Source organism: Canis lupus, chromosome 7, assembly GCF_003254725.2.
Source record: "Canis lupus dingo isolate Sandy chromosome 7, ASM325472v2, whole genome shotgun sequence".
In the NCBI taxonomy this organism is placed as follows: domain Eukaryota; kingdom Metazoa; phylum Chordata; class Mammalia; order Carnivora; family Canidae; genus Canis; species Canis lupus.
Genome location: NC_064249.1, coordinates 35739268 through 35746511, shown reverse-complemented (window position 1 = coordinate 35746511; position 7244 = coordinate 35739268).

Here is a 7244-nt window from a genome sequence, read left to right as displayed (position 1 = left end):
GTCGTGAATAAATAAATAAAATCTTTAAAAAAAATAAACAAAACTCCCCTTGTCTTGAAAAAGAAAGAAAGAAAGAAAGAAAGAAAGAAAGAAAGAAAGAAAGAAAGAAAGAATAAAGAAAAAGAAAGAAAGAAAGAAAGAAAGAAGAAAGAAAGAAAGAAAAAGGAAACCTGCCACATCCAGAAATGGAATGTTATTCACCATGGAAGAAATGAAGCTGAACATGTTACAACGTGGATGAGCCTTGAAAACATCACGCTAAGTAAAAGTAAGTAAAAGTCGTGGAGACCAAAGGCCACAGATAGTACGTTTCCATTTATATGAAATAAACAGGGCTGAGGGGCAGGAAGGGGAAGGAGAGGAATGCTAACCGGTACAGGGTTTCTGGGAGGATGAAAATGTCCAATACTCAGATAAACTCCGTGGATATGCTGAAAGGCACCGGATTGTCCACTTTCTCAGGGCGAATTGTATGGTATGCGGCCCCCATCTGTCAAGCTGGGTTTCCAGGGGGCTAATATTGAAATTCAAATTGTGTGTTGTAACGTGTCCTTGAGTAACTCGCTGTCCCCACGCCAGCCTTCCGGGAAGGGCAGCCTCCTGGGAGAGCACTTCAAAGCAGATGAAGGAAAAAGCAGGACACTGTGTTTGGACGAAGAGAGAGAGAAGTAGAGAGCCACCCAAGGTGAGATGCAGAGGAGATCAAGAATTAAGGAAGCAGAAAAGATCCAGAAACAACCAGGGGCAGCCTGAGACCCATCAGGGTCCCAGGGGTGATTGTGGATTTGTGGTTGGGGGCACTGGGCGGCCGGACTTGCTAGGTGTCCTCCTGGTCAAGGTATGGACGACTGGGGAGATGTTTGCTACTTTATCCCTGCCTGTCGTCCCTCATTTTGTGCAGGTGTACACCTCACCCCCATTCAGCCCATATACTTTGGGAATCGGGCTCTACCTTTGGTTTTAGGAGAAAGGCATTGCCTCGGGCCTGAGCTCATCAGTGATGCTTCCCAGATGGATTTGTGAGAATAAAGTCCAAAACTGTTGTTCCATGACTAGGGATAGAAGCACTGTTTCCTGGCCACACATCTGGGCAAGGGAAAGACCACCAACTGCCATCTGCCATCTTGAGACTATGAGGGAAGAGCTTATCTGAAGGTGAGGTCACCCCAAAGAAACAGAACCAAGACTTAGGTTCTCATGGTGATGTGTGAGCCTGGGTGGAGCTGCAGCAAAGCTAGTGTACTCTTGGACTGCTCCCTATAGGAGCCAATTAATTCCTGTTTAGGGCTTGAGCTTTTTGTTACTTGTAACAACCAAGATCACATCTTGAGTCAGACATTAATATTTAAGAGTATATACATTGGGGGATCCCTGGGTGGCTCAGTGGTTTGGCGCCTGCCTTTGGCCCAGGACGTGATCCTGGAGCCCCAGGATTGAGTCCTGCGTCGAGCTCCCGGCATGGAGCCTGCTTCTCCCTCCCTCTGCCTCTCTCTCTCTCTCTCTCTATGTCTATCATAAATAAATAAATCTTTAAAAAAAAGAGTATATACATTGTGCAAAATTACACCTTACTGTTTCCTTATTATGTTACTTGTTTCTTCATTAGAGGTTTACAAAAAGGGGCATAAAACTTCCTGAAAATTCTACTTATGAAATATTCGTATGGGTTTCATGGTAATAAAAAATCTATAAAGTTTTCAAAATGAAGGAAAAATGTAGTCCACACAATTCATTTTTTATTTATATTTGCCCTAGGTATTTAGAAAACAGAAGTCTGTGCTTGACAAACCCACAGTAGACCTGGATTAACACCATTCCTATCAACACATCCACCATTCGGTTTTTGTAGAAAGCTGCGTGCCACATTATTTTGAGTCAAGTGGGCTGCAAATCCAAGTGAGCCAAGTCTAACATTGCCCTTAACTTATCCACCCAATTGCATCATTACATGCTGTGCATATATCAACCACTAGGCAACTTCCCATCTGAGAAACTAGCTCAGAACCCTTCCATACAATGTCACTAAGTGGCAGGTGTCTCTGTGTCTAAAATGGAACATCTAGCAATTGGTGGAAACATCACAATCATCACTTGAGTACACAAGAAAACCACACCCCACCGCCTAAAATGCTTTGAACCATGTTGAAAACAAAAGGATGAGCAAAAACCTAGTAGGCAAGTGAAAATAAGGACAAAGCTGGAGTCTAGTTACATGTGGGCTGGAACATCCACTACAATAGAATTCAGATTTATGAAAGATTGGAAAGAAGTCAATATTCCTTAAAAGGGGAGTGGTTAAATAAAATATGGTGCATTCATGCCACAGAGGGCTAGGCAGATAGTGAATAAGGTAGATATTTATGGTATTTATGAAGTGGGCGTATAGGATCTGTTGTTCAGTGGGAAAATGTGATGCATACAGTTGCATACAGTAGGCGCCGCACCCATACACCTACACAGAACTCCAAAGAACTGGTGAATGCAATGGGGAGGAAACTGAGTGGTTGATGGCCAAGTTTATAAAGAAGAACTAAATTTTACTCTATGAGCCTTTATACCTTTTTGAGTTTTGTACCAAGTGCACTTTTATTCATTCAAGGAGTGAATTAGATACCTTATTTTTACACTCACGATCAATCTTATTTCTTTAGCTAAATGACCGCTAGCCTGTCTCTCAGTCTCCAGCATGCACACCTGATCAGTTCCTCACTCACAATGGTCACTGCTATTATGAAAAAGAAATTGGCTCTTCAATTTCTTGTATGCTGTTTTGTGATGGAGGAAATTTGGTTCATAAGCCCTTGGTGTCACATTTAAATCTCTTTTAAATAATCATTAAACTGAGAAATTAAATAGAAGTGAGAAATTATTTTATCTAAAAATCATGACTACCCGTTGGTCCAGAACTGGCATTGTTTATCTACTCATTCATTGATTTTTCCAGTTAATTTGAAGTACTTAACTGCAATCTGCTGTAGACCTATCCAGAATTTCTATTCTGGTTACTGGCAGATCACTGGATTATCAGTCTCTGGTGAAGTGGAGTCTCTAGCTCCCACCTCCACAAACAGCCAGAGGCAGGCATGTTGCTCTGCCAGGATCTCACAGCCATGGCTAACCGGAGCACACCCAGTTCTCAGCCACCTCTGCCCAGCTCCTCGCCTGGCGGGTGAGTCATGCCCCGTCTCTACGCTGGGGAGTTGCCAGCCATCCTGTGCAGGCACAATGTTCTCTTTATATCACATCTGCTAGAAATCAAAGCGCTGCACCCTTAATATCACTACCGTACAGCTTGGAGCATCTTCCAACCACAGATTTCTCCTTAGCTCCTAAGGAGCCTTAGAAGGTGGTAAGTAGCCTTCTCCCCCTTTCTGCAGAGGAGGCTGCGAGGTGAGACCTCACCACCCCATCTGGCCTCCTCAGCAGCCCCAGCCCACATTGTTCCTGGCTCCTTTTCTTCCAGATTTGTTTTTTTTTTTAATTTTTTATTTATTTATGATAGTCACACAGAGAGAGAGAGAGAGGCAGAGACACAGGCAGAGGGAGAAGCAGGCTCCATGCACCGGGAGCCCGACGTGGGATTCGATCCCGGGTCTCCAGGATCACACCCCGGGCCAAAGGCAGGCGCCAAACCGCTGCGCCACCCGGGGATCCCTCTTCCAGATTTGTTAATGGCTTGCTGGAAGAGATTGGTCTGCAATTTCCATCTTGAAAAATGCTGTGTAGGTGCCATGGTTCATTTGAATTCCCTTCTCATCTATTTCTCATGGCACAACCCGGATATCTTTGACTCAAGGACATCCCCTCGCCTGGCATCCATTCTCTCCCATTCGAGCCACATTTAAAACTAAGGGGACTTGCTTCAGTTCTGCTGCTGTCATTTGCAGACAGAAGGAAGCCGAATGTGGTAGCAAACTGCTTGACACTGGATGTGTTTGGGAGCTTCTCGATATTGCTGAAAAGAATGAAGAAAAACAAGAATTTTCTTTACAGGGTGTAGAGACTCTTACACAGATATTTCTGAACGTCAGATAAAATCACTGTTGGCTTGATAAATATTAGCCACAAGAAGGGAGATAAAAACAAAATAAAAAAAAATATGCACGATAAGGAGCTAAAGAGCCAGGATTTTATTATGTGGTTCTTTTGTATATTTAGTTGATAAAATATTTTTTTAGAAGACCAGCTTTTGTGTTACTTTGACAACATTCATCCTGATGTCGATAGTTAAAGACAAAGAGAGGTTTCAGCCAGATGTTCAAAGTGGCTGAAAGCTTTAGATAAATATAAGTGAGGATTATATAAAATAATAAAATAATAACATAAAATAAATTCGAGCAAGAAATGCAGGCACCTTCTTCTTGCCCCTGGAAAATCTCTTGTCCTTGTCCTGTATCTGCTGGACTAGATGGCTAGGCTAGCTGCTCTAGGGAGAGCGTTTGTACCCTAGGAGCTGCTATCACTATATGAAGAGACTTCCTTCCCTCGCCACTTGTCTGGAAACTTCCTATTCATCCTTTAAGACACAACTCAGATGTCACCAAGGCGGTTGCTCTGCCTGCTATGCTCCAGGAGCAAACTGGCCAATGGTGCTGTGACTTCCCCATTCACCTATCTTCCTTATGGACAGTGAGCCCTGTGAGGGCCGGCTCTGGGGACCAGTCTTCCAGCCCCGCTACAGAGGCGGGTGTGCCTCGCCAAAGGAACAAAACTATTGGTGAACAAATGAATGAGCGAATGGAAGAATGAATGAGACACACACATCACTGTTGGCAAGCAGCTGGCCGCTTCGGGAGAGATGGATCAGATATCACCAGGTCCTGCCCTGAGAGCACACCCCTGGATCTCTGGGGGGAAATGCCATATCAAGGATCCGTGAAGGAACTCTCCTACCTCTTAGCTCAAGGGCCAGGCAATATTTTTTTTTAAATAATAATTTAAATCAACTGATTGATAGCATCTCCCTTTAGTACATTTTTAAAAAATGAAAAACCTGGCCGTACAATCAATCAGGCAGGCTTCTTCAAGCATCACTGGATTTCCTCCGGAACACCTCTCAGCCTGATGGAAGGAGTGGCAGGAACGGGCCTCGGGCCAGCCACTGAGCTTTCCACTGTGGTTTGCACAGGAAAGAGATCCATGAAGGGATCTGGATGCAGAGTAGGAAGAAGTTTTAGAAAAGAAGCCTGGCCTGCAAACCCATGGGAAACGTGGGCAGAGAGACTATTACCAAACTCAAATGGTCTTTTCACAAATGCTCTCTTTTGATTTTCACTCCAACCACAAACAAAATGTAACAGCACAAGACCAACTCCTTTATTTCCAGACCATTCTAAATGATGTAACGGCATACCAACGGTCGCCTGAACAGTGATGGCAAATGTCACACTCGGGACCTAGAGTCGGGCAGATCTCGTTTCATCACTCTCCTGCACTGTGTCCAGAATCTTTGTGTGCGTCAGCTCTTTCCACTGTAAAATGGGGATACTGACAGGAACTTTTTATAGAGTTTTTGTGAGGCTTACAGGAACTAATGTGAGCGATGCACCTGGTGTGGTATTTGGTACATGGTAAATGCTGCATAACTGTTAGGTGTTAATACCATCATCTTTATTATTACTCTAATACATTTCTATCTAGACTTCAGTTATAATTTCATATCATATGTTCATAAATGGCATGTTAATTTTAAATTGGAAATCACGTGTTTTCTGTAGCCAGCTCTAAAGGGATGACCAGCATGTCCTCTTTCTAATGCATTTTCCCCCATAACCACATTATTGTTCCAAGTGATAATCACACTTCCAACTTTTATATTTTCTATGGTTCCCAGTACAGTGCAGAGCCAACAATGGGCCTTACAAGCGGTACTGAAATAAATATAAGAACATTGAAAAACTAAGAATACACTTATCTTGGTGGGCACAGGGCAATACATGGAAGTGCTGAATACAGTATACTGGACATGAATGTAATACTGTATTAAGCACATTGCAATTAAAATTCTTTTAAAAAGTATAAACAATAAATTTTATCCCTAAAAAAGGAGGAAAAAAAGAAAATGAAAAGACAAAAAAAGTGATACAAGGATATATATAGTCCACACAATAGACAAAATCTGTGATCCATCTCATTTGGGTTAAGATCACTGAAAGTAACTCCAGATGAATTCTTACTAGCTTTCTCTGAATCCTTACAGAAGAATACCTAAAATCCTCATAAAATTGGCATCTTAACTGTGTCTCATTTGACTGACTTACTTGTAAGAGAGTGTCACGAGCTTTTGGCGGGGGCAGGGAGGGGGGAACTCACAGAAAAATAAAGCTGGAAGCACACCAGAATGAGCAAACATTATTTACAGATCAAGGTAAAATATATCCTGTTTTTCAAAACATAAGCTTTCATTATAAAAATCGCTCTCAAGGAGAACACAGGCAACACCCTTTTTGAACTCGGCCACAGTAACTTCTTACAAGATACATCCACGAAGGCAAAAGAAACAAAAGCAAAAATGAACTATTGGGACTTCATCAAGATAAGAAGCTTTTGCACAGCAAAGGATACAGTCAACAAAACTAAAAGACAACCTACAGAATGGGAGAAGATATTTGCAAATGACATATCAGATAAAGGGCTAGTTTCCAAGATCTATAAAGAACTTATTAAACTCAACACCAAAGAAACAAACAATCCAATCATGAAATGGGCAAAAGACATGAAGAGAAATCTCACAGAGGAAGACATGGACATGGCCAACATGCACATGAGAAAATGCTCTGCATCACTGGCCATCAGGGAAATACAAATCAAAACCACAATGAGATACCACCTCACACCAGTGAGAATGGGGAAAATTAACAAGGCAGGAAACCACAAATGTTGGAGAGGATGCGGAGAAAAGGGAACCCTCTTACACTGTTGGTGGGAATGTGAACTGGTGCAGCCACTCTGGAAAACTGTGTGGAGGTTCCTCAAAGAGTTAAAAATAGACCTGCCCTATGACCCAGCAATTGCACTGTTGGGGATTTACCCCAAAGATAAAAAGGCAATGAAACGCCGGGACACCTGCACCCCGATGTTTCTAGCAGCAATGTCCACAATAGCCAAACTGTGGAAGGAGCCTCGGTGTCCATGGACAGATGAATGGATAAAGAAGATGTGGTCAATGTATACAATGGAATATTACTCAGCTATTAGAAACGACAAATACCCACCATTTGCTTCAACGTGGATGGAACTGGAGG